Source organism: Falco punctatus (genome assembly GCF_963210335.1).
Source record: "Falco punctatus genome assembly, chromosome: Z".
Lineage (NCBI taxonomy): Eukaryota > Metazoa > Chordata > Aves > Falconiformes > Falconidae > Falco > Falco punctatus.
Genome location: NC_137586.1, coordinates 52,146,401 through 52,173,607, shown reverse-complemented (window position 1 = coordinate 52,173,607; position 27,207 = coordinate 52,146,401). Strand labels below are relative to the sequence as shown.

Below are 27,207 nucleotides of genomic sequence, written 5' to 3'. Positions count from 1 at the left end.
AATATGCCTCAGCTTGATTCTTGAATTATCTATTGAGTTTACACTTCTATTAATGAGGAGCTTAGCTCAGTCTAGCCAACTGTATATGCATGACTTCCAAATCTAAGTGAAATGTGTCTCTTTGCAGCTGTTCTGTTGTGCTCTCAGTAGTGTTTAAAGAAAGCTATTAACCAGCTATGCCTCAAATTAATTTAGCTTGTGTTGAACTGAAACTTTGACTTTTCTCCTGTAACTGAAGGAAATCGTATTAAACTGCTGGGCCAAATGATTCAAGTTTTTGTGGAATCATTTAGGCTAAAGTCACTCAAGATTTCTAGCAGTCATGTTGCAGTAGAAGGAGTGGTAGTTTTGGTCTTTATGTAGGTAGTTAGATAACCAGTAGTTAATTAGAAAGCAAGATCCATAAAGCAATGAGTCTTGGATGTGTTATTTCCAGATAAAATGTTTTCCTCTGCTTAGACTCTTCAGGACCTCAGGTATGTGATTGTTGAAACCACATGATTCAAGTAAAGTAGTCATTCAGAAATAGAAAAGAATTGGTTCATCATAATATGCAGCACTAAAAGCTTGTTGCCTGCAGAAAGAAGTGAGGGTTTTGAGCCATCTTGCTGCAGCTGCATGGTATTTTTTGCCATTACTATAGGATTCTCCTCCTGGAAAACAGGTTAGAACAGGGGTCCTCAAACTACGGCCCGCGGGCTGGATACGGCCCCCCAGGGTCCTCAATCCGGCCCCCGGTATTTACAGAACCCCCCGCCCCCCCCCCCCCCCCCCCGGGGGTTGGGGGGGAAACCAAGCAGCCGCAGATGGCTGCCTGCCACTGCATCCCCGCCGGCCCCCTGGTTAAAAAGTTTGAGGACCCCTGGGTTAGAAAATGATGTTTGCTTCCCCCATTCCTCAGCTGCTCCTGTAATCACCTCTTCCACCTTCTTTTGCAGGATTTCTCCTAGTAACCAGACAACAAACTCTGGCCATGCTGGAGCTGGTAGGAGTCAGGCTATTGTATTTAGGATACTGAGAACACTATTGTGGTTGTTGGTGCTAGAGGCACCCCAGGCTCCTGTGCATGCAAGAATGAGACTATACAGAGAGCAAGGCAAGATAACAAAGCTGTCTGTCAGTTAGAGCCAGACATAATCCATCTGGTGATCAAACGAGTGTCTTTGCGCCTGCCTTCATCAGTCCTTATGATCTGTTCTGGAGGGCAGGTGCAAACAGGATATGTGCTTTTTTGGCTCAGTCACAGAAAAAAGCTTTCTTGGGGTGAATGGATATAGATGTGCCTGAACTTTCTCTCAGGAACTGGTTGGTCTTCTGTCTTATTCACCAAAAGCAGGAGGAACAGGTGATCAGATGTAGATATCATACCCATTGTAATTAACTAACAGCAGCAACAAAGCATAATTATATTCTTGTTATCAGATTAAATGTATGTTGTTATTTAATCCATTTAACATACATGTTAAGCAATTAGGACCTCATTCTGCAGGGATTCATGCTGTAACTTAGATTTCTTTCCATGTAATCTAATTGGAAAGCTGACAAGGAGATGTTTTCCCATTAATTTGTGTCAAATGGATGATGTCCCTGCATGAGTGGGCTGTTCTCAGGGACACTGTGCAGTCTAAGGGAGCTCAGAGTGAGCTGGAAAAGAGGAACAAAGGATAAAGATCTCCAAACCAATATGCTGGTTACACACATGGTGGAAAAAGTAAGCAAATGTATTTCTTCCTTGGCAGCCTCCTTGCCTTTCAACATTCATAATGGCAGAATGAGATTTTCAGAAGTCTTGGGGGGCCTGTTGGCATCCTTTGAAATCTGAATGGTTTTGAAAATATTTGAAAATCATATTTTCCAATGCAGGAGGTGTGAGTTAAGGACTTAGTGCTGGAGTTTGTATTATAGGTTTGCTGGTGACCAACAGGATCTCCTGGCACTTCTTCCTGAGTGCAGACATGGAAAAGTCGCTTTCGTGGGGAGTCTCCATTCACCTGGAGCAGAGGACTTCAGTTACCTGCTGCAGCAATTTTGGTCTTTGCCTTGGGGAAAAAAAGTAGACCTTACTCTCAGTGTCATCCTTGAGAGCAAACTCTCTGATGACACACTCTGCATTCAAGTAGAAGCATGATCAGGTACCACCATCAGTTAGCACTGGAAAAGTGCTCTGCTCATAGGTGGTTAATCTGTACAGGGAAGAAGTGATCATTCTCATTTTCACACAAAAGGGGAACCTTGAATAAGATGACTCTCCACGATTTCTCAGTTAAAATGTTCAGATTTGATTTCAGAGAGCCCCATCCTGATATGAAACTAGCAGAGGCTGTAGATGAAATAATGTGAGTGTCATATAGATGAGTGCTTCTCCAACACTCGGGTGAGTTTCTGCTCTCTGAGAGTTTGCTGACTGATTCAGTGTTTTAGTCATACTTCCTGCAAATAATAAAAACTTCATTTCATGGTTGGTTCTTATGCAAATATAGCTGGTTTGCTTTTTTAACAAGATGTATGTCAAACCTGACCATTATGCTTATATTTTCCAGATGTCTAATGTCATCTAAAAGCTAATGATAGAAAAGGGAAAATGCAAAACCAGAGAGTCATGATACAAGCTCACTTCCTAATTTTTTTCTGTCCATGGGGTTAGCTGTAACTACCATCCATGCTGACATGGTGCTTTTCTTCACAGATGTCAAAGCAGGGGATGAAGTGAGGTACAAGGCAAGTACTACTTCTTTTCAGCACTGAGGTGTTCGATGTCTTGGAGCTGGAGCTGGGTACAAGCTATCCTCTCAGATCCAAACTGTGCACAAGCTTTGGAGGAGTTGGGAGCTGAATACTGCCCAGTCCCCATGACAGGTCAGACTGAAAACTTACTTACAGCAGATATGAATCCTGATCAAAACTTCACGGCTTAGATTCATCTGTAATCCAAACATCTGAATTGATGGTTCCTAAATAACCTCTCTGTGCAGGTGTTTCATTGCTGCACTGCTTTGCTCCGCACAAGGTCTCCCAGACATCTTTAGTTGTCTGTGAGAAGTAAGGAATCTTGTCTTCTTATTCAACAGCAGGTTTCCAGCAGAAACTAACTTTACTTAGTTAGTTAGTCCAGATTGTGTCCTATTTCAGGCTGAGATTTCTTTCTTTTAAAGGTACTGATAGACCTCTCTTGACTAACTTTCCTGTGTCATGTGTAGCATTCACTAAATCTGTAATATTTAGACTTTGAGCCCTTGCAAAGCGGGAAGAGTTATACAAACTTGCATTCAAAATTCCTAAACGTTAATTCCTGTTTATATTCCAGTGACAGGCAAAGGCTTAAAAATATTTATCAGTATCTCCTATCACCATTTCAAGGTCCCCCTCATAGAGGATCCATAGCGCTGGGGAGCCTTCTGCTATTAATGAAGTATTTTGATTAATTCTCATGTTCCTTTCCACTAAAGTAGTCATAATTTGAGCAAAAGCCTGTTAGTATTCCATGCTGTCATCCTTTCTCACTAATGCTCTCTCAAAGAGAGTGATTTATAGTTAGAGGATGGAATAAAAAATTGAACAAGGCACTCATCTTTTTGTACATGACAATACATAAAGAAGTCATGGGACACAAGTATTTTTGTAGTGCTTGCTGTAGTATGACCAAGGCACAAACCCTTCACCAAAAAATCTTACCATCTAAAGGACAAACAAGTCACGGCTTACTGTTGGAGCAGAAGGAGGTTTTAATATCTCCATTTGCTAGATGGAGAACTGGTGTAGGAAGTAGAGGAAATGATGTTGTCTTGGGGAAGTCTGTCATAACCACAGAATAAATTCCGGTATGTTGGGTCCTTGTCCATGGCTTTGGCCTGAAGACCTTCCCTTCTCTTTTACCAGAATAAAAATGTAGTACCTGAAGGGACTGTCTGCACCACAGAGGTGGATCCTGCCAAACTAAGCTAACCATAAAACTGTTCAGCCCTGAAAAATCCACTGAACACCTGCTCCTGTTCATGGGACACTTAAACCCACCTCAGAACCAGGCAACAAATACCAGGCCAAGAATAAACACCCCTGAACAAAGAACACAGACCTGACATGCTGTGTCATAGAGTAAAAAGATTCACTTTTCTCCAATGATTTCCAATACATGTTCAGGTCCAGGAGAGAGGAGAAATATGTTTTTTTCACAAACTATTTGTTTCTTTTGAGCAGCTTCATGTTGTCCAAATTAGTTACTTTACAGGTTAGATGATATCAGCGTTGCTGGTACGGTTGCTGTGCTGATGATTATTGAAGATAGGGATCAGTTTCCAGGGATTGGCACTGTCTTTGGTTTATATGGCAAGGTTTTGGTAGTGGTGGGGGGCTACAGGGCTAGCTTTTGTGAGAAGACACCAGTAGCTGCCCCCATGTCAGACAGAACCAGCTCAAGCTGAGCCCATCAGTGATGTTGGTAGTGCCTCTGTGATAACATGTATCAGACAGGGCAAGAAACACTGCACAACAGCAGCTGTAAGAGAGGAGTGAGAAAATGAGAGAGAAGCAGCCCTGAAGACACCCAGGCCAGTGCAGGAGGGATAGGAGGTGTTCCAGGCACCAGAGCAGAGATTCCCCTGCAGCCCACGGAGAAGGCCATGATGATGCAGGCTGTCCTGCTGCGGCTTGTGGAAAAGGCCCTGCTGAGTCAGAGGGATATGCCTCGAAGGAAGCTTCAGCCCATGGAAAGCCCATGCTGGAGCAAGATCCTGGCAGGAACTGAGGCCCACGGAAAGAGTTTTTCTGGCAGGACCTGTGACCTTGTGGGGGACGCGTGCTGGAGCAGTTTGTTCCTGAAGGAGTGCACCCCATGGGAAGGACCCACACTGGAGAAGTTCATGGATGTCTGTCTCCCATGGATGGGACCCCACACTGGAGCGGGGGAAGAGTGTGAGGAGGAAGGAGCAGCAGAAATAATGCATGATGAACTGACCACAATCCCCATTCCCTGTCCCCCTGCACTGCTTGTGGGGAGGAGGTAGAGAAAGTGGGGGTGAAGTGGAGCCTGAAAGAAGGGAGGGGTCAGGGGCAGATGGTTTTAGTTTTGGTCTTGTTTCTCATTACCCTACCCTTACATGTCTGAATGGTAATAAATTAAATTAATTTTCCCAAGCTGAGTCTGTCCTGCCCATGATGGTAAGTGGTAAGTGATCTGCCTGTCCTCATCTCGACCTACGAGCTTTTTGATATATTTTGTTTCCCTGTCCTGTTGAGAAGAGGGGGTGATGAAGCCACTTGGTCAGCACCTGGCAGCCAGCCAAGGTCAACCTACCACAAGGAGCTATCCATCTCTTGGTCCCACAACTGCTCATATTTAAACCTGTCCTCTTGGTAGATGCACTGATATAGTTACCTCAAAAGAGAAAATGCTTTAAGTTAAATATATGCTTTAAATTTAACCTTCGTACATGAAAGGCACACAATTATTTTTTGTATGACATATCTTTAAAGCTGGTGGCGTACCATAATTTCAGATTTGCTATCAAGATGAGAAAAAATGCAATCAAATATAATCAAAGAATTTAGGCAAAATTAGTGAGTGGATGCTCTTCTTCTGAGGGGGAACAGATCTGCTGATCTCTTTGGGGCCTGTTAAATGATGCTTCTGAGGAAAGGGAGGCTTTTCTACCCACTCCGGTGAGAAGCAACAATGCATCTGCATGTCTGGGGCCAAAGATGGCCCTCTCTTTTTGGACCTTCACCTTGACCAGGCACTTTCACACCTGCCCTACAAAAATCAGGGGCCTGGTTGGATGTCTTTGCTCTACTACCTCCTTCTGCAAGCGGAGAAACACAGTACAAGTGTCCCTCCAATAACCCATCCAGCTTGCCAGAAGCTCTGCCTTCCTCTGTGCTGTTTAGCAATCCCTCCTTTTCTCTGAAGTGGTGGTGCAAGTCCACTGTCCTTCACAAGCCCGCAAGAGTGATGGGCTGTGCTGGCTGTGTGCAAACCCCTTCTAGACCTGTGCCTCTTCGGTAAGTCTGCATGCAGTAGCTGAGAGCCTCTGTGAAGAAACCAGTTTCTTGACTTGATTTGGCATTCTTAAGCTGTAAGTATGAAATGAGATGTTATCTTGCCTGGAAAATGGAATTCATCTTTTCAAAACTCATTGTGATGGGGAGGATAGTAACATTAGCTTGGGCAGCAGATGGCTTTTTCAGGAAGACATTCTGGGAACGTGTTCAGGTTTCGCCTTTCATGTGGTGTATGTGCATACTGGCAGCTGATTTAGACTAAACAAAGGGTAATTCTACGTTGTGGTTTCCTTCTGTCAACAGACTGCATGATTGGATGAAGTTCCCAATGGCATATATTGGCTATTATTTTCCTTCCCTCTGGGATCCCTAGTAAGCATTCATCTTGACTGCAAGTCAAGTCTGAGGTGCCCCTCCCCCCTTCCTTTTTCTACTCTTTCAAACTCCTGTTGTGATATCTAGCCACTCATTTTCCTTCTGGCAATGCTGGAGGTCTCCAGCTCTCTGGTTTCAGCTCCCCTCTCCCCTGGGCTCTGCCACAAACCCGCCTGCTGGTGTCACTTACCACTAATCTTCTCCTCTTCCATGTGCAGACCTTCACTGCATATTTACTCACCTGTCTCTCCTGATGTGCTTATAGCTACTGATGAAGTTCTCCAGGTTGTGAATCACTGTTAACATACCTTTTACTGGCCGGGTTTTTAAACACAGCTTCGTGGAGGTGAGAGCTGAAGACCTTGCTCAGGAGTGCCTCTTCCTGCTGTCCCTTCTTTGCCTTCTGGCTTTCTTGGGAACATCCTGCATTGTAAAAAAGGTGATTCTGGAGACATTGACTCTGGACGATATACCATAGCTCCCAACAGAGCATGGGACACAGCTAATACAAAATCACTGAACAGTAGCTGAAAGGACCTAATGGCTAGAACGACGTGAGCGCTGCAGGTTAGAGGGTTGTTTCACATGGTTAATGAAGAGCTCAACAGTATTTTAGTGATAATTTGATACTTAACTTTTAGCCTGTTATGTAAATGCTAATTAAATGTTTTAACATGCTGTACATGTTTTGTGTATTAATAAGCAATAAGTGTACAAGTTACAACTTTTATGTGATTTAAAATTAATTTCAGGGTGGTGAGATTTTCTCCTTTATATACCTATTAAACCCACATAACTGCTGTTTTTACAGTTGATGGGTGTTCGGTTAACATACAGTAATTGCTCTTTAAAGACTTTAGTAAGTGCATATTTGAGACAATTTACAGCGTTAGCAATTTCCTGGTACTATTCCTCAGAGGTACAGGGAAGCTAATCACGTTCAACACTGGAATTTGCTGGGAGTCTGCCATGTGTTCCCCACTGTGTGAGCTACATTCAGCCATGAGGGATTCCACTTTCAAGTATGATGAACACGCATGAAGAAACACTTCATTGGCTATCATAGAATCAATCATTTCAGTTGGAAAAGACTTCTAAGATCATCAAATCCAACCATCAACATAGCACTTTCAATCCACCACTAAACTATGTCCCTAAGTGCCACGTCTACACATCTTTTAAAATACCTCCAGGGATGGTGACTCAACCATTTTCCTGGGCAACCTCTTCCAATGCTTGACCACCCTTTCAGTGAAGACATTTTTCCTAATATCCAATCTAAACCTCCTCTGGCGCAACTTCAGGATGTTTCAGCTTGTCTTACCACTTGTTACTTGGGAGAAGGGACTGACACCCACCTTGTCCTTCCTTTTCCCCAGGCTAAACAACCCCAGTTCCCCCAGCTGGTCCTCATCACACTTGTTCTCTAGACCCTCCACTGCACAGCATGCTGCAGTGAGGTGAACAGCTAGGAGGCAGGGACACACTGTTAGAAAAACAAATCAGGAGGAGCATCATTCACTGTTTTCTGGTTTATCCTGTGAAGCCACAGAAGAAAGCAACTGGCTGTCCTCTTTTCTCTTGGTAGATCACACAGTCCCTCTCTGTTTGCTTCCAGTTCAAAGATAGGAAGCTGTAAGCCTGAGTCCCTGCTTCTCCATGCAATCTCAGTGTGACCTCAGGCAAATCACTTAGAGCCTCTGTGCCCCACTTACCCTTCTGTGGATGTAAGTAACACTGCCTATCTTTACTCTGAGGGAATATTTTTCATTCCAGACTACAGGCTCCAACAATAAGGAGATCAAATGCATATTTAGGATAGATTTAAAATCAGGCAAACAGCACCACCCTCCTGCCCCATTAATTTGGAAATTCTGAGGGCAGCAGAAAACTGATTGCTGCTTCAGAAATGGCTGAAGCAACAAGGTCCACAAAGTGCCTGCCATTTAATTGACAGCCATCTGAAATCCAATCTGCCAGGCAAAGCAAAGGAAGTATATAGTTTGAAATCTGTATGGCAGTGAAGGAGAGTGCATGGGAAAGAAAGCAATTTTTTATTCCACATCATTCCTTTTGAATAATGTTGTATCTGTTTGACAAGGCAGCATAATAAAGCTTAACTCCCTCTTCGCTCTCCACCCTCCAATCACTGACTTAAAAGAAAACAGCAAAGCCCTGTCTTTAGCGTTAAATGAACAATGGGCACTCTTCCATCAAGAAGAAATGAGCTGCTTTTGAAAAACTTGTGGAAGAAAGTGCAAGATGTTCTAACTTCTTATGAAATAAATATTTGAATGATCATCATTTGGTTCATCCTCTGCCAGTGCAGGCTTTGCACTCCAGGTTTATGTAAGATGTTGGTTGGAGCAGACAGGGGAGCCAGAAAGCCCATATTGCTGATAAGAAAAGACAGGCGTACAACAACATGAAAGATTTTCATGTTCAATACACTTCGGAAACAGTAACTAATTAATATTTCCACTACAAGATAACATATTTCATCCTATCTTGCTGATGAAGCTTAGCCAAAACTTTCCAGGCTGCCTGGAAGATATTGAGACATTGATCTTAATGAGACTTGGGAAACTTGGTCCTTTGGGCAACACTGCGTACTTCAGCAGAGTCTTGGGGCTAAGCTGTAGGAAGTCAGCACACAGTAGTAGAGAAAGTGTTTTCACCTACAGGGTGCTGAAGACTTAATGAAGAAGCATGGGCTGAGACCAGCCAAGAACCTGTCTGACAAAGTTCAGGGCTTGATCCGAAGTTTTGCTGAAGCCATGTGGCACTCAGAACAAGTGTTAGAAGCTGCCACCACAGAAATGAGGAGAGCCTTGGTGCTCTACTGCTTTTCCCATTCTGTCTCTTTTTTGTTGCTTTTTTTTCCCTTAAACTGTTCAGCATGGAAAAAATACTTTGTTTACAGCATTTAGGCTTCTGTGTTGTTGAAAGCCAATAGAAGCTTTTAGAAAAGTTTGGAAAAGCTAATTTAATAGATGTTCTGGCAGGCTAAGGGGTTGTGTAATTCCCTGTATTATCATCATAGATGTAAAAGTTTTGAAGGATTGTCTTCATTTAACCCACTTTAGAGAGTCTGGGAGGGACTCCACCAGTTTTCTTCCCCTTCCACAAAGAGTCACTGGCGAAATGGAGTTTTCAATACTTCCTACACCAAGTGATAATAATAATAAAATTTTCTTGTATGTTTGTGCTAGTTCTTGCACCCAAAGGAAGATGCAGATAAAAATGATAATTTGTCTGGGTGTACATAATGTCAAACCGTACGAAGTTGCCCTCAGCAGCTGCCATGGTTCTGGCAATTCTGCATTGTCTGTTATTACATGTCTCCCATTTATTTTCCTCCTTTGATGCAGTTACATATTTCCCACTGATGATGAAGTACAGAGACTTGCCTCATACAACTGAAAGACAGAAAATAGTCTTAAAGGTCAGGCTTGGGGGTAAATCCTTGGGGGTCAAGGCTCAATGTCCAGGTGATCAGTGGCCTTCCTCAGGGCTCAGTATTGGGACTGGCACTGTTTAACATCTTTGTTGGTGACATGGACAGTGGCATTGAGGGCAACCTCAGCAAGTCTGCCGACAACACCAAGCTGTGCGTGCAGTTGACATGCTGGAGGGAAGGGGTGCCATCCACAGGGATCTGGATAGGCTTGAGAGGTGGGCCTGTGTGAGCACCATGAAGTTCAACAAGGCCAAGTGCAAGGTCCCGCCTGTGGGTCAGGGCAATTCCAAGCACAAGCAGAGGCTGCACAGGGAATGGATTGAGAGCAGCCTGAGGAGAAAGACCTGGGGGTGTTAATGGATGAGAATCTCAACATGACCCAGCAATGTGCACTTGCAGCCCAGAATGCCAACCGTATCCCGGGCTGCATCAAAAGAAGTGTGACCAGCAGGTTGAAGGAGGTGATCCTCCCTCTCTATTCGACTCTGGTGAGACCCCACCTGGAGCACTGCATTCAGCTCTGGGGCCCCCAACACAACAAGGACATGGACCTGTTGGAGCGGGTCCAGAGGAGGGCCACGAAGATGATCAGGGTGCTGGAGCACCTCCTCTGTGAGGAGAGGCTAAGAGAGTTGGAGTTGCTCAGCCTGGATAAGAGAAGGCTCCAGGGAGACCTTATACCAGCTTTCTAGTACCTAAAGGGGGGCTACAGGGTGCAGGAGAAGGACTTTTTACAAGGGCTTGTAGTGATAGGACAAGAGTTAATGGCTTTAAACTGGAAGAAGGTAGATTTAGATTAGATACAAGGAAGAAATTCTTCACTCTGAGGGTGGTGAGACACCGGAACAGGTTGCCCAGAGAAGCTGTGGATGCCCCATCCCTGGGAGTGTTCAGGCTCAGGTTGGATGGGCCTTTGAGCAGTCTGGTCTAGTGGAAGATGTCCCTGCCCATGGCAGGGAACTAGATGACATTTAATGTACCTTCCAACACAAACCATTCTATGTAAGGCTCAGATGAACTGTGTTCCGTCTTCTGCACCACATCATGATTTGTTAGTCAGTGGGGACAATACTGTCCTATAGCAGGAATACGGTGGAAGAAAATTCCTTAGAAGATTCAAGGCAGGCAAAGGGTAACTTTTGAAAAGCATGTAACATAATCGGTCCGTGTAAACTTGGTTCACAAGGTGGACTGGTATTTTATGTGGTTCTTTTCTTACTTCTTACTACCTACCTTCTGGTAAAACAGTGACTGTGGAACAATGTGTGAAAGGGTGAAGAGCAACAAAGTATGTGCTCAAAGCAATTTGCTTTTACAAAAGTAGGAAGCACCTGATATTCTGGCATTTTCACAAAATTTACAATTTCAGCTTGTTGGTTAAAGTTTTTCATTGGGGTTATAGCTAAATATAACCATTTATCCTGTCTGCTTTTAGTGCTTCTAAAATTGTTTCTTGCAAGTAATTAACCTTACCTGGAAGCTCCTATAGTGGTGAGGGTGGTCATGTTAATTTGGCAGAAAGCAACAATACAAATACTTGTAACAGTTTGCAAGAACTGGAAGTGGAAAAAATATTTTTATGAAGGGTGTGGTTTAACAACGTGCTCTGGAAATCCTCTAGATTTCTATCTCCATCTGAATTATGATTCAGTGTTGATGTGGCAGTGTGATTTGCCCTAAGCACTGTTTCCAAAGCAGAAGTGGTTGGAAACTTTCCAACTGCCAGGCTTTCTGCTGGGAGGTGCTGATTCAACGAATGCAAAACCTGCCATGCAAGAGCATTGCTTTGGCTGGAATCTCCTTGAGAATCAAAACAATTGGTTTCAGTTGTTTGAAGTCCTGAAAGGGATGGCCTATGGTTAGAGGCAATATGCTGCTAAAAGTTCAACTTGAAATGGAAGATTTTAATTTTGATTAAAACACTCTGTTTCCTTTCTCCTGTTTGGAAGGGACCCCATCACCTTTTCCCTGGCTGCAGCTGTTCATCAGCACATGTGAGGAGCTGAGACTTCATCTCAAGGTGGCAGAGGATAGAGTGGTTCCAAAGATTCGCTCTGTGGATGTGTGGCATGTCACCCCTGCCTGCACACCGGCCATGTGTGCAGCCATTGGCAGGGTCCGTGGCTGGAAAGAGCCAGCTGCTCAGGCCTGTTACAGAGCTGGTGCTGCTTTTTTCCTGGGACTTGGCACTTGCTCTCAGCTTGGCTGGGGACCCCAGTTTCTCCTTCCCACTGCCTGCTGTGGGTCATGCCAGAGGCCTCCGGTACCCTCCTTGGGGAGCACTGGGAAGGGTCACCATGGGCTGGCAGGGTCTGGTCCTGTACCTGTGATAAATGTGACACAAAAGTCTGTGCCTCCCCTCACTGAAGCTGCCCTGCAGGTGTGTCCTGTCCAGGGGAGCAGGCAGCCTCATCTGAGCAGGTCCCCTCACCGTCCCTGCTTGGTGGTGATACTCTTACCTACCCCCAACCAAACAGGCCAGTTTGGTTTTGTGCATTCCTGTTTCATCGGGTCCTACAAATCTGCCTGTCTTGGTGCAGGGGACACTCAATACCCTTTAACAACTGCAGACTTAATTAAAGTGAAATGGATACTCGGTGGTAGGAATCCATGTTCTCCAATTTCTATTAAAGGTAGTGCAGGGGGCAGGGGTATCTAATGGGAGTAGAGCAGACAGGAGGGATTAAAGCTGTGTTATCTCATCCCTGTGGACCTGGAGTGGAGGTGCAGGGAGGAGTGGGCTTTAAAGGTTGATCTCATCTCAGCCACAGCAGCAGCAGAGGCGAGGCGTCAGTGCCTTCATACCGACTGAAGCTTGGTAAAGTGGCAGGCAACTGAGATAACAAGCTTCCGTTACCATCTCTGGATCCAGGCTGGACACCAGGGAAAAGGATGAGGTCAGGATTACAGAAACAGCACAGGCTGAGGAAAGACAGAGCATGCCAGGCAATGTTTCCCTGGTGTTTTTCCATGACCTCACTAGGCTTGTTTCCTCACCTTCTGAAGCCCAGGAGGCATACCAGCGATTCACAGGAACTGTGGATCCTGAAGAAATGTATACACTTCACATTATCCTGCTGAAACACACCAATGTGTCTAGGGAGCTGGAGCATGCTGTGAGAGATGCAAGCATCCCACAATAGCTGTATCCTTTCCCTATTGCCTCCTACCACCAGCTGCTACCTGAAAACTGGAGCCTTTTCCTCTCTCTATGTCTTGCCAGAGATACAACCAAGGGCAATAAACAGTTTTCAACTGTCAGTGACCTTGCTCTTCTTCAATATTCTTTCTTGTTACACAGAGTTTTCCTTAGTTCAGGGAAGGCTGAAGATCACATAACACCTAGACCAGTAATACTCCATTACAATGACACCTACCTTGCTCAACTGCATGGCTGTGGCCTTCTCTCAGTGAAGGAGACCGCTAAAATACCCAGAAGTTTTTTTCAGCATCTCCTTCCTCACCCACAATGGTCAGCTCTTGCATCTCTAACACTTTGTGCTGGTGAAGAAAACGAAGGATGTTGAATTCTGTCAAATTATCTCTGTGAAGACTGAACAAATACAATAAAATCTTAAGCACTATTAAAAGAGTTTTGCAAAAAGAAAGAAAATAATGCAGTGGGAGGACACCTGAAGGCATTTCCCAACCTGTGACAGTATAGCTGGTGATCTCTGATGTGAGAAACTGTGGCACTACATTTTTGTTACACATTGTGTTCTGCGGTGCCTGAGGCATGACTAGGACAAGTGCTGCATGACAGGTGTGGCATGTAGGTAGTGCAGGACACAACATTAAGAAGATGTATTGGGCAGGGAAAAATGAGAAAGGTGAGGTTCCAGCAAGTACAGGCTTAGTAGGGTCATGAATGTGGAAAGGTGGGGACTCCATAGAATGCAATTAGAAGGTGGAAGAAGACCTAGTGTTTGAATAGCTGTCATTGAGTCCATAAGCAGTCTGGGTAAAGCTATTCCAACCTAGAGGCAGAGTGGAGAAAAAAAAAAAAAAAAAGAAAAAAAAGGCTTTATTAGCTTCACACATGAACACACATGCATCTTGCAGTGTCTCTGCAGGAGAAATTTCCTGATTAACTGGAATGTGTGACTAAAGCATTTAAGTTCCCCCAAGGCATTGATTCTTTCACTGGCATAAATCAGCACCTCTCTGTTGACTCTGAGGCGCTTACTTCCCTTTGTGTTCCCCAAGAATCTGACCAGAAGCATGCACCACTCTTTGCTGCCCTGTCAGGTATGCAGAAGTGCAGATTTGCATGGTCAGGTACTTTAAAATTCCATCCTTTGGTTCCAGTGACAAAATGAGTCAGTCTGTAGCTTTTTCAGTGATTCAGAAGGTGCTCAGATGTTGCTTTATAAATACTTAGATAGGTCTAGCTCTTTAATGTCTCTAACAGTAATTGCAGTGAAGGGAATTATGGCTCATAAATTTGCGAAGGTCTGTGAGTCGTTGCTCCTAGTACCTGGAGTGCAAAAAACTAAGGATCTTTAAGGAGCTTGCTGCATACATAGTTTCAAAAGCACAGAGTACTGCTGCAGCTTCTGCTATGCTAAGTGGCCCCAAGTCATAGTGCTAAGCATCTGTATGTGAAGTGGAATGAGTAGTGTGGGCTCAAATATGTCTGAGCATTGCCTTCTGAGGTTGAGTGCAACTTGACACACAGGATTCAATGCATGGTAGGACAATGGTAGCACTTGCATTGTGTTCTGCTTCTAGCTGATATGAAAACGAGAAATGCGTACTTCTTTACAAAGTGATGTCCCCGACCAAGGCTCAGCCTTGCAGTGTCAAAGTACAGCTCTGGTCTCAGAATTGCCTGGAGAAGTGTGCTGTGGAGTTGTCTGCTCAGTTTGCTGGTGACCTCCCCATCCTCCAGGCCTCAACATGCAATGACATGCCCCTTATTTCTCACCTGCCAGGCTTGTGTGCTCTACCTCAAGTGCTAAGACCACGTGATATGTGTTCATCCTCCTCTGTAAGCAACAGATCTGAGAAGAAAACTGCTTCCCATTCAAGGAACTCAGGAAACAATTTAGTGACTATCCAGTCACAAACAAAACCTGTATCCTGCTGTCTCAGCGATGTCATCTGTGTGGTGCCTATGGAAGAAAAAAGCTATGAAGTACTTCTATAATTACTTGGGTCACCAAAGTAGCTGTATATATACAGAGGACCTCTACTCTGCAGCAACTGCCTGACAGATGGAGAATAAATGTAACCATCAGAACTGATGAAATAATAACAACAACAACAATAACAGTAATAATAATAAAGGTAGGGGAAAACCACTCATAAGTATTTTTGATTTGGGATTCTTACCAGATTTGTGTGTTCAGCCATGCTCTGACTTTGCCTATTCAGTCTGCGTAACACCTCAAAAATCAGCCTTTTGTACCCACCCATGCAAATAAATCTCTTGCATGTCAGTTACTACCAAAACATTTATCTGACCTTAACAAACACTACTTCACCATACTCATTTCTGTCTAGACCATTGTGGCAGCAACTGTTCAGCTGTTTAACTGTCTTTGCACCTTTTCATTAGCTGCTTTTTCTTCCCAGCATTAGATACAAGCCTGCTGCTTCCCATGGCTCTCAGGTTCTGCAGAACATCCCATTCAGCCCATGCTCCTGCTTGGGAGGCTTCTAAACAGCCACCTTGATGCCTTCTCCCATACCTTCCCCGCTTGCTGTATTGCCTGCAAAGCTGCTCTCTCTCCTCCTCCAAATCTTTCCTTAGGACTCTTTTGCCACAGAGTCCTCTAAAACCCCCTTCAGAATGCTCGGGTTTCTGTTATGCTAAGATCACTGGCTGACTTATGCTGACCAATGGCTTTATTTTCTCCGTGCTCTTCCCCATCTATATGTGCCTTTCTCATGTTGAATACCTGCGCTGATACTGATGCTTTCAGCAGGAGAGGCTGTCTGCAACCTTGGCACAGAAACCAGGATGGTTGGATCCAGGACCCTGAACCAGGCTTCACTTGCCAAACAATACAACACAGTACAATTTCTAGAGTTTAAGGATTTTACCAAGTTGTCAGGATCATAGTGTCTGCTTTCTAGAAATAAAAGCTGTGTTACAGAGAGAGGGAGTGGTAAGTCCAAAGCCAGTTTTTGTGCCTGAGGATTTTGGTTTCTGCAGTTCCAAGCCTTTATCACTGTATTCACCCAACACTCACAACCTGTTGAGAAATGGGGGTGGGATTAGAAAGATTTTTTTTTAAAAAGTAATAAATAATTGTATATATTTTTGCATTTAATTTCAATTTTGTAAAATATATCTCTGCTTTAAATATAGCTTTGATGAACTCCTGTGACCATCTCTGTGGTTCAGGATTTTAGATCCTAAATCTTCATCTTGGTGGGCGGACAGGGTGCTTGCTGCATGACCTTTGAGAGTTTCATTCTCATTTTCTCAACATGAAAAATATGCTTTATGGTCACATTGTGTAGGTACAAAACCAAACCAAAACAAAAAACCACAACACCATACCTTCCATTTACCAGCCCACTGAGTCTGAAACCATTGTTCTCTGGATTGCACTGGTTTCAACCTGGATGCTATTTGATCCCATCAGCCGACTGACAGCATTGTGTTTGGATGTATGGGATGGGTGTCAGGAGATGACTAGGCAGGTTGGGATGAATCTTTTGGTTTGTATTTAGTGTTTTATATTACTCCTGGAAATCAGAAAAGCCCAAGATTTGTCCTGATTTCACAGAGGTGTTGAATGATTACAGGTGCCTTTGATTTATGGGAACTGGTGCGTTCAGAAAAATCAGTTCAGCCTGGGTTTCCGGTGAAGTAGATTTCACTTTGGGTTTTTTTGATTGAAAGGATAAAACTTCCTTAACAGAATTAATCTGTATGCAGGGTTTGAGATTCTCAGCATCTTGCTACTTTGTTACCTTGCCTGCTCCAGAAGCTTTTGCTGCCATGTTTCAAGTCGGTAAGCACACAAAGGCAGTTTCCCCACTGAAAGTTTTGCAGCCTGCTGAGCTGTTTTTTTTTTTTTTTAATTCTGGAACTGGGTGAGGGAAAAAAACACTGAGTTCTCGTCTTGGGAACTGTCTAGCATGGCAATATGTGGCCCCAAAGTAATTCCTCTGGCATTAGAGGGGATTTTATCTACAATGGTAGGTGAGCAACGTGAGAATTTGGCTCTGTGTCTTATGAGGCCTGATGGCAATTGAACACAAGAAGGAGATTCCTGAAGTGCTATCAGTCAGCTCTTTTGTGTACAAAATGTTTTCGTCTCCCTTAATTGTGTTAGCTGGGGTATGACACTGATGGGGTTATTCCAATGCCAGAGTGAGACTGGCTGGCACTGGTTTGAACACCTCTGAATGTTCGGTTAATCTCTGAATGAAACCCAAATGTGCAATTCAGTAAACCTGTTACCTCTCACACAACTGGTTACAGTACAATAGGCCAGCTAACAGCAAGAGGAATGACAGGTTTGGACCCAGTTGCACAATGGGCTCCATCTTCCCAGTGGTTAAATTTGCAGAGCGTTAGATTTCCACCAAGGTACACCGGTTCACCCCATCTAACTATCGAAATACAGCAAGGCATTCACAGCTTGAGGTGCTGATGTTGTTTCACACTAAATTGAATTATTGTATTGTACTGAATGAAGTGCTGCATCAGCCTTCTGCCATTTTGTCTCAATAAATGGATTTATGGAGTCGCAACAAGTCCAGATGATGAGCACCAGTCATTGCACCTGACACTTCAAATACTAGAGGCTGTGGTAGGCTGTGGCACTGTTTACTCAGAGCCTGATAGCAAACAGGTGAGAGACCTACCTGACCTTGTCCTTCCTCAACAGAGAGGCAGAACACAGACATTTTTTTTCAAAATCAGAGATCTTTCCCACTGCCTTCATGAATCAGGGTCGTTAAACCAAGGGTTGCAAATGGGTATACAACTTCAGGCTGCCATCATGCACAGCCTTGTTTCCAAAGCCCACGTCTCCTCTACTCCACCACTGAAGAGTGGGAGTAGCTGTTCCTTGAGTCTTGTTATTTAATTTCTTTCCCTTCTTGTTTGCCGATATTAATGGTAACATCTCAGAGAATGAGATGTCTGTTCTGGAGGAATGTGATATTTAGATAGCATTTGGTCTTAAAACTGAGCAGGCAGGACAGCATCAAAACTAAAGACAATGATGAAAGCAATAGGCTTGGAAAAATGGTATCTCAGAATATGGAAGGAAGTGATAGAAGACATAAACATTTTCTTCTAAAGTGGATAGTTCATTGTAATACAGGAGAGAAACTAAGAAGGAGGGAAATTAAGGTTTCTAATGATCATGTTGATAAGGAAAATGCTGAAGTGCCTACTTGACTGAATTCAGGATCCAAGGACTGTGTGCATGTTTCTTTACTTACTTTGCATGTGGAGCAATCTCAGCTGAACTTGCACTTGAACATTTGTATACTGTCTTCTGTTGGCATACAAGGGTACCTTCTGCATGCATGTACAGGTGAGAATTGGATCTCCTGATACTATTAAAAAATGAAGCAGCATGTGATAATCACAGGGTCCTGGCAAGATACTCCCTTTCCAAAGCACATTCCTGGAGGTGCGGTCAGTGCTGTTACACACGCCAGGTCAGCCTTGAGTGTGTGAAGAGTAACTAGTTGGTGTAAAGTATCTAAGCCCTTGGTGAGACACTTCGGGGTGGCACAAACTGTGTTGTCTGAAGATGACTGCTCTTCTCCTCCTTTTAGTCCCAAACAATTGGGGTAATAGATGAGGTTTCCTGGATGGATGAGTGTGACTCACCCAGCTTGATGTACAGAAGGGAGAGGAAATGAAGTAAGGGGCCAAAAATAGTCCTAGAGGCATTAGCTTAGAAGGAAGGACAAAACAGAGCACAGACTAGAAAATAAAAGACCTACAGTGATGTGACATTATGACCATCTGGACAATGTTTGGCAGCAGTTGAAAAGCAAACAAAGCCCTGAGAAGGGTTTCTAAAAGAGAGGGGAATATAAATGACATACTACCCAGCAAGCACTTAAAAAGCATTGGGCTCTTCTGATCTATCTGCATGGATGCATCCATTTTGAAAAAAGGCAGCCCAAAGGCAAAAAAAACCTGTCTCAGAGAATATGACAGTTTATAGTTATAAGAGACATTCATATATATATATATATATATATATATATATATATAAGATACAGTTATAAGAGAGATTCAACTAAGTCTTGGCTTGCTTATACTTAGAGAAGCTCTCCAAGACATCTGACTGAGACAAGGGTGTCTGAAGAGCAGGTAGCATAGTAACACTAACCAGCTATGCAAATAACTCCCCACAATAAAAGAGGAGCTCAGTGGCTGACATGCAGAAAAGTGTAAATGGACCTATATGTTTGCATAACATCTGCCAAAATGATTGAGGTTGCTAGGTGCTATTGCCAGAGAAATGAATAATAGTGATAGTATCAAATGTGGTGTAAGAAGAACTTCAAAGCTTTGAAATTCTTAAGAAGAAATAAAGTATCAAATGCGGTGTAAGAAGAACTTCAAAGCTTTGAAATTCTTAAGAAATAACACTGTTGGGGTAGTTCTTGATAGTTGCTGTATTTATCAAGTTGCTTTAAACATGACAAGAATCGACCATGAGAAATGCTGTATTTGGAGGGAGAGAGGGGTTGCTGGATGCTTTTTTGGACTGAAAAAGGTGATTTCCTCCAGATATTTTTCTGAAGAAAATCCCAACACAGAAAGTTTTCTGTGCTTTCTGAGCTAGTGTTTTGGAGTTTTTGTCTGCTGCTTATTTTTTCCTTTAAAAAAAAGCCCAAACCATATTCTAGCTACAACTTTTCAGGCTGTGAGACAAAAAGATGAAGGTAAAGAAGAGATGTTAGGAAAAAAGCTGTCCAATTCCTCCTCCGCCTTCCCCTGATAACACTCATTTTGATCCAAGTGCTGCAGCAACACCGCTGGGAACGTTTCTCCTATCTCTAGTCCAAAATTAGAGTGAGGGGACTTCACTGGCAGGCAGCTAAGCTTTGTGTTGGGAAAGCATATCTGTACAGACGATCATGAGCTGTTCTGCTTTTGGACAACAGCTAAGGATGTGGGCCCTTATCCACCCAGACTGATGGATGGAACAGAAGTTTTCCTATCCAACAATTGCCACAAATCAGATCAAGCCCTTAAAAACACTATGACTACTGATGCAGATAGATGTCTTTCCGTTAACAGCAATGGCTTTGGATAGGGTGATGGTCTGCCATCCTTCCCTACAATGTATGCATCCCTCTCTCCTGTTGTTTAAGGAATTATGAAAGTGAATATCAGCTTTGGGGTAAGCCATATGTTTTGTGGGTTTCTGGCTGCCACTCTGTTTCTTCTGTGTGTGTGTGTGTGCTCAACAGGAAATTCCTCCTACCCCTTCCTTCTTCTGACTGTTCTCATCCCCTCAGCACTGGTTTCTGGATTCTCTGATCACACAGCCCTGCTGCAAAGTTCCTTCTTATCTAAATTAGTGTGTGTGATCTTGTATCTGAACATCCAGCACAGAGGAAATGATCCGTTGCAGAACACAATCCACAGGGCTTCAAACTGTTGATTTCACACTGATTTCCCTGCAGTTGGCAAGCAAGCATGTAATTTCCATGTTGGGCACTCCCAGTTACTAGACTCACAAGAGCTGGGAGTAGGAGTTGAATTATGTGAGGATATTTAGGGAGGGGAGTAAAGGTTCATTAATTAGAAATTAATCTCTAGCAAATATAAGTGAAATTTAGAGTTACCTCCACTTAGACCTCAGCCTATTTTCAAAGCCCAAAGGACCTCTCATTTGCCATCTACAAACTGATGAACGTACTTTCAAGTCCTCTAATCAATAAAAATATTGAACAGTAAAATGCTGAACACAGCCTTTATCTGAACATTGTTGCAAATTGACTTTTTATTATGCCAGGATAATCTCTATTTCACTGAATAACATCTCCCTAAAAGGAAGCACACAAAGATGTCTCAGTTTTGCCTCATAGAGGAAAATGTCAATTTCAGATAGGCATCATAGGAACAGAGATTTGTTTAAGAAAAGGAGGCAGAGTTTAGACACAGACCTGGTTTACAGATGAAGTTTCACCCTGGCTTTGGGTCTTAGCAAACTCTCTAAAGACATTAGAAATCTCTTTCTCACCAAGCAATACAACCAGGAATGTGACTTTCACAGACTGCCAGAGTACGGTGACTCACTCAGCATTGAAAAGGGACAAAACTTTAGAAGTGTCATTCCTTCACTATCTTTAACTACTTGACGGTGATCCAAAACTTCCTATAATATCCACCAATAATTATACAGACTGCCCAAGACTATCCATTACTACAGGTATTTCATATGCATAATACAGGGCTTTATGTTCCCCACTGCTCCTATGAATTCCTTTGATTCTTGAATGCATTCTTACTGCAACAGCCAGAGGTGGAAGGGCTCGTATAAAAAGAGGAAAGGTGATAATGGATGTGTCTGCCTGTTCTGCCAGCCAAAGACATGGCCTAAGACACCTATTTATTGCCTATTCTTTTAGCTGATGCTTTATTATATAAGAAACCTCAATTTTTTTCAGGACTTGAACTAGTTTGCTCAAGTTCAGAACTTCTTTAAGCAGTGGTATCTATGGTTTATCTCACTTCTTTAACAGAATTGCTGAAGTTGTAGATGTTTTGCCTTGGCAGTCTGAAATTGTGTTGTTGATTCAGCTCTGAAGTATATATTTCATTACAGAAAAACACGGCTTTTTTTCCTGATGCAATAGTAATTAAATCCTGATTTCCAGTGGGGTAGTAACACAATTAAGTGCATCTTGCAAACATCCAGAAGTGTTTCAAGAGTCCCATTTTTAAGTATATTGGAATTTCTCTACTCTGGGCTTGTAAATAGCCACCTTTGGAAAGCGTGTAGGCAAGATGTCTGTCCTTTAAAATGATCTGGGCTGGAAAACTGCACTATAACTCATGTTGCCTGGGAAAAGTATTTGGTGCCAGAATCTCTACCTCTTCATAACCTCCTTGCATCATACCCAGTGCAGCACGCAGAAGTAGTTAGAAATATGTGAAGAACAAATAGCTCTGTCTATATGTTTTGTTTGCAGTAATCCAAAGCCTTGTTTAGGTTCTACTAAGGACTGAGACAGTATGTGCTACTTTCAATGAGAAAGGTGCCTTAGATTCAGTAAGCAGTAGCTGAAGTGCTCGATGGCAAAATCACTGCTGTTCACACCAGAGGTGGTCTTTTGATACTGAGTCCAGTATCAGAAGACAGCAATCAGCCAAAATTGTCACAGTGTGAATGTAGCTTGCCCCTTCCAGTAGTTTCCAGCCCTGTGCACTGTTGAGAAAAACCAGTCAATAGTGACTGGGGTGGAGACCATCAGGTTTCAGCAGACCTGATCCATAGCAGTAGTGTGAACTTAACTTTCTATGATACTGGTTTATTTTCTTATTGGGGAGAGGACATCAAAGAGCAGAGAATTTCTTTGATTGCTGTTATTTTCCGCCCGTCATGAACATAAAGATTCTTCCAGGTGTTTTGAACTCATCTTGTTCTTCTCAGTGAATGCTACCTTTAACTTTTAGACCATTACTTACTGTGTCATTTGGGATGTTGTTTGATTGTTTGTTCTCTTGCAAATACTTGTTCTGACAGCATTAATGGTGTTGCCCTATTTTGGGTAACCACCGAGCCCAAAATAAAAGACTGTGCTTAAGTTCAAGAGGTCCAAGCATATGTGGGAGGAGGTCTAGGAGGTCATTTAGACCAGCACTTTCCACACTACAGCTATGTTTTAGTACTGTATCTGCACAGTGACAGTCACCTCCCCGTGCTGGAACGACAGGTGTTTTCATTGGACCTCCTCATCCTTTCAGGATATATGCAATCCTCAAGCAAATTATCTAAGGCATCTTGAAGACCTTACCTACCTTTTTCTTCCTTGTGTCTTCACAGCCCCTATTATAGTAGAGTTCGTGTACATTATGAGCTTTCTGTCAATTTTTTAATCTCAGAAACTGCTGGGAAGAGGAAAATACTTTGCCTTCTATTTTGTAAATAAGAAGATCACATTATGGAACTAGATGAAACAGATCTTAGCCTGACTTTGGATTTCTAATAGTCTAACATGGTCATCTTTACAGTCAACAGACACTGCAGAATGTAAACAGTGAATCCAGCCCTCTGTCAGGAGGAATGGCTGTAGCATAGCAAAGGAGATGAACTGGGGTGTCTCCCACAACAGCGGGTTAATCCCCAGGCTGTTCTTTCCGTTAGCATTTTGGAGATAGGTATTGGCTGGGCAGAGAGGAAGAAGGCTTAGTGTGTAATCCAGTAACTGGCTGCCCCCAGGGCATCTATTGAGTTACCTCCAACAGCTCTAGTCCTCTTGTGTTTGTGTACTCCTGTGACCATGTGATGACTTCTAGTTTGCATTAATTTCTTTCAGTGGTAGGAGAAGCCAACCCATGCAAATGAAGCCACAAAGAGAAGGAAGGTAGTGCTGGTAATGTTGCATGCAACAAACCAAGGGTTGCTTTGTTATCTATTTGAGGTTGGCATCATCTGGTCACACAAGGAGATGTGGAGGTAAAAATGAGGCTGTGAAATCATATGATTAGGAGATTTTTATCCCTGTGACAAAAACTAAATTAAAAATAGATGTTAAACTGTTCGGTTAGAGTGCAATAATATAGTCTGTTCTCATGCTCTAATTTGTGCCATGTTGAAAGTAGCAGCTTCTTCCCCCTCCACCTCCTTATAAATAAACCATATGTTTTCTAAATCAACTCATCCAAGTATATCTTAATTGTTTCTAGGAGCAAACGTCACATATTAATTATTGCACAAGGATTTGTTCACACATGGCCAGATTCAGGTTACAGTGCAACCGTGCACTTCAATAGCTTATGAACACTAGAGGGTTTAATAAACTTTTATCAGCAAATACCAGACTGGGTGTTTCCTGTGAGGAGGTTGGTAACCTCTTTGCTTATTTCTTTATAACATTTCTGAAGAAGCTGGAAACCTGAATAGGTCTCAGAAGCTTGATTTGGCTATTGAAGATACATCTGGTGATGTATCTTACACCACCAACCCTACACTGATATTTGATGTGGACTATATACGCACATAATAGGTATACTGTAAAGACAGACAGCATGTAGTGAAAAGGAGGAATTATTTTCTCATGTTGTTACAACTACATTTCTGAAGTGTAGAGGTGCACATAATGTTTAGAAATAGCATTTAGCCAGGCAGCTGAAGATTTAAATTGAGGAAGAAGGCTTTGGTGTTCTGAGCTCCCATTGACATTGAATGGGGCTTTATCCTTCTACATCACTTTGGTACTGTTGAATCTGCAGTTCTTCTGCGTGTATTTTAGCATATGCCAATAAGTTATGTGGTTAAAGATAGGGAGAGGACAAGAGATGCTGAAACTTGCAGTGTCTTATCTATATTAGAGTTTGGCAAGCCTGGAACTTTGTGAAAAATAGATCTTTATGCTTATTTTAGTTTTACTGGGCATGTGACAATTTTTAAAACTCTTTTATTTGACTGTTCTCTTATAAAACAAAAAGCAATGGGAAAAACTCATTTAGAGACAACCAAATCTTTAAGCTTGAACAAAAACATTTTTCAACTGAGAGCTGTGTTTTGAAAGCAAATAAATAAGCAGAAAGACTTTTGGTAACAGATGTCATTTTAACATAAGAAATCAAAATGTGATGTTTAGGCAGTAGTAGATCAAAAAATAGGCTTCATTTCGCTTGATCTCCCTCTCCTCCTCCTTAAATATTCCCTTCCTAGTAAGTTACATCTTAAGCTGCTCTGTGCTGCAAACCTAAAAGCTTTGGTTGATTAGGTTTTGCATTTTCAGTCATGGCGTGGGAGAGATGAGCTCCACCCAGCCAGAGCACATTGTGATGCTGAGAAATGAGCATTCAATCTGCACCACATCCTTCAAACTAGCCAAAACCATCCCCTCCACAAAGCAAGAGCAGCAGTAGTGTGAGCTTCCTCAAACCTGCCCAGACAGGTTTCTCAACCCATCTGAGAAAGAGCCTTTTCTGGGGCTGGGTGGATAACCCCCCTCAGCCCCTCCCCTTCAAAGTCTTTGCCGAGTTTGGGTGATGACCACTGTGACAGCAGGTTTACAACACTTAATGCATGTTAGGAAGATCCTGAAAATATTCATGGATGGGAATCATTTAATCATAACCTGGATCTGGGCTCTCCCAGTGTGCCCCCGCTGCCTCCCACAGCATTATGGCATTCCCAGTTTGCATCAGGGTGAGAGTGGAGAGAATTAGTTCCTGAAATATTATTCCATGCATGAAGAAACTTACTGAAAGATGTTGGGAGGTGCTTGTTCTCCTTCTGCTTTTTCAACCAAGCTGGTCTGTTCTCTTTGTTTTCTAGAAGGAGAGGCTGGCGGCTGCCAGCTCTGTACTAGGATACTGAGGTTTGGGCTCCAAACTCAATTCCTCATCATTCAGGGAATGAGAGGACTTTGCGTGGGGCCTAGTGTGGTGAGGCCATATTCTTGGTTTAAGGACCATCTAGGCTACTTCACTCTAATCAACAGTGATGCAGTTAGAAATAAGACAAAGAACAGCAGCCTTCAGAGTGTGGCAGCTGCCTGGCTAGCATAGCTGTGCACGTTATGTGGCTCCCTCAGAGTTAAAGAATGAACTTTTATCTAAAGTTAAGCCTAAATATACTATTATTTCTCTTTCAGTAATTCACTAGGAGATAATAAAGTAAACGTGGCATGAGAACAGAGGGAGACTGTTGACGCAGAAGGCTTGGACACAACTGATACGAGCAATGTGATCAAGTTAGTGCCACTTTATTAAGAGATACACAGCAATTTATACTCTACAGCTAAAAATACACACACTACGCACGCTTTGTTATGTAAAAGGTGACAGGTTAAAACTACTCGTTCACACGCTTCCACCTCCCCTATGACTGGTCCTGGTGTGGTGCCCACACGCTGCTCCCCCCTTGTGCAGGCATCCTCTTTTTTTCATCTTTCTGTCCAACTCTCTTACATCTCTGTGAATACACAGTTTCTTTGTCTCCCTTGGCCTTGCATATGTTCTTCACAACACCTGTAGCTTGTTAGAGCTGTGGCCTGTTATTACAACCAAGTTATTTGGTCTGGATTGCTCATAATATGCCCGTTTTCTTCCAGCCACTCCACAGGAGACCTAGTGTTGGTCCATAACTTGAGCAGGAAAGCAAGACTGGAGACTAACGATAAAACACAAGTATCCAGACTCAAGAACCGGACTAGGGTTAAGCTAAATGCCAGTCTCCATACACGTGACGCACAGCTGAACGGGTGCTGCAAGCTGCCCTGGCTGGGCGGAGGTACAAAGGTGGATGGGGATGCAAAGGGGTCAAGTGCCAGCAGAACCCTGGCCAACTCTGGCTACCCCACGATTGTAGACCCCCTCCTCCCTGACTCACCCCTCAGCAAGGAGGATGGACAAGTGGGGCCTGGCACACAGGTGCTGTCCCGCAGGAGTCACTAACCAGGCAGCCATGCTCCACTGCTGCCTCTTGGAGCCATGTGAGTAGCACAAAGGGGCCACAAAACGGAAAACCATGCCTAAGGAAGGGCAGCCTGTCATTGCACATGTTGCATCACTCACTGGAGCTGAGCTGTGGTATGTGCTGTTCAGTAGTGCTAGCTCTGCCACCAAAATATTGCCTGGTAGAAGACACCAATGAGCATGACAAGTGCAATATTAACTTCCAGCAGAAAAGACAAAAAAAGAGGAAATTTTAAAGGTTAAGATTACATTGTCTAGGTTTATATTCCTGTGAGGAAGAAACTAAGGAGAGAGACTTCTAGCTCTTTCTAGCTGCAAAGACATCCTAGCCTCTCTAGAAAGAAAGTGTAGACTGACTCCTTGTGTCTACAGCCAGATGAACTAATTTAGTAGCACTCAGGGAGGCAGACACTTGCCCTTTTTCAGTGGTAGTTCCCATGTCAGAAGAGATCCAGCTCATGCACTTTTGTTGGGCATGGGCAGAGATACCACCACAAAAGCTCTATTCCTGTGAAAAGATGCTGTGCAGGCCTATATCTGCAAGTCAAGCATGCAAATAGTTTGTCAAATAGCCATCCACTGGCTTGAGGAGCTGTGGGTGCTTGCATAAACACCACAGGTGGCTGATGCATCTCTGCCTTCTGCTGGGGTGCATGTCGAGGAGGGTGGTTGGCACTGGAGGATGGGGGGCAAACTCCACACCTCAGCTCAGCTCTCTGCTCCACCTGTGAGTGTTTCACATGACGCTGTTTGGTCCTTTGGTGCAGCAGTTCCCCAC

At 43.3% G+C, this 27,207-nt stretch overlaps 1 long non-coding RNA gene across 1 annotated transcript in view; it reads right to left on the bottom strand.

The window, feature by feature from the left end:
* The window catches only part of LOC308056666, a 37,398-nt gene that overhangs the window by 6,140 nt on the left and 4,051 nt on the right, over nt 1–27,207 (bottom strand). Inside the window, exon 2 of the long non-coding RNA XR_013924910.1 lies at nt 1–27,207. This exon is cut by the window's left edge and continues 6,140 nt beyond it. This is a non-coding gene — a long non-coding RNA (uncharacterized lncRNA).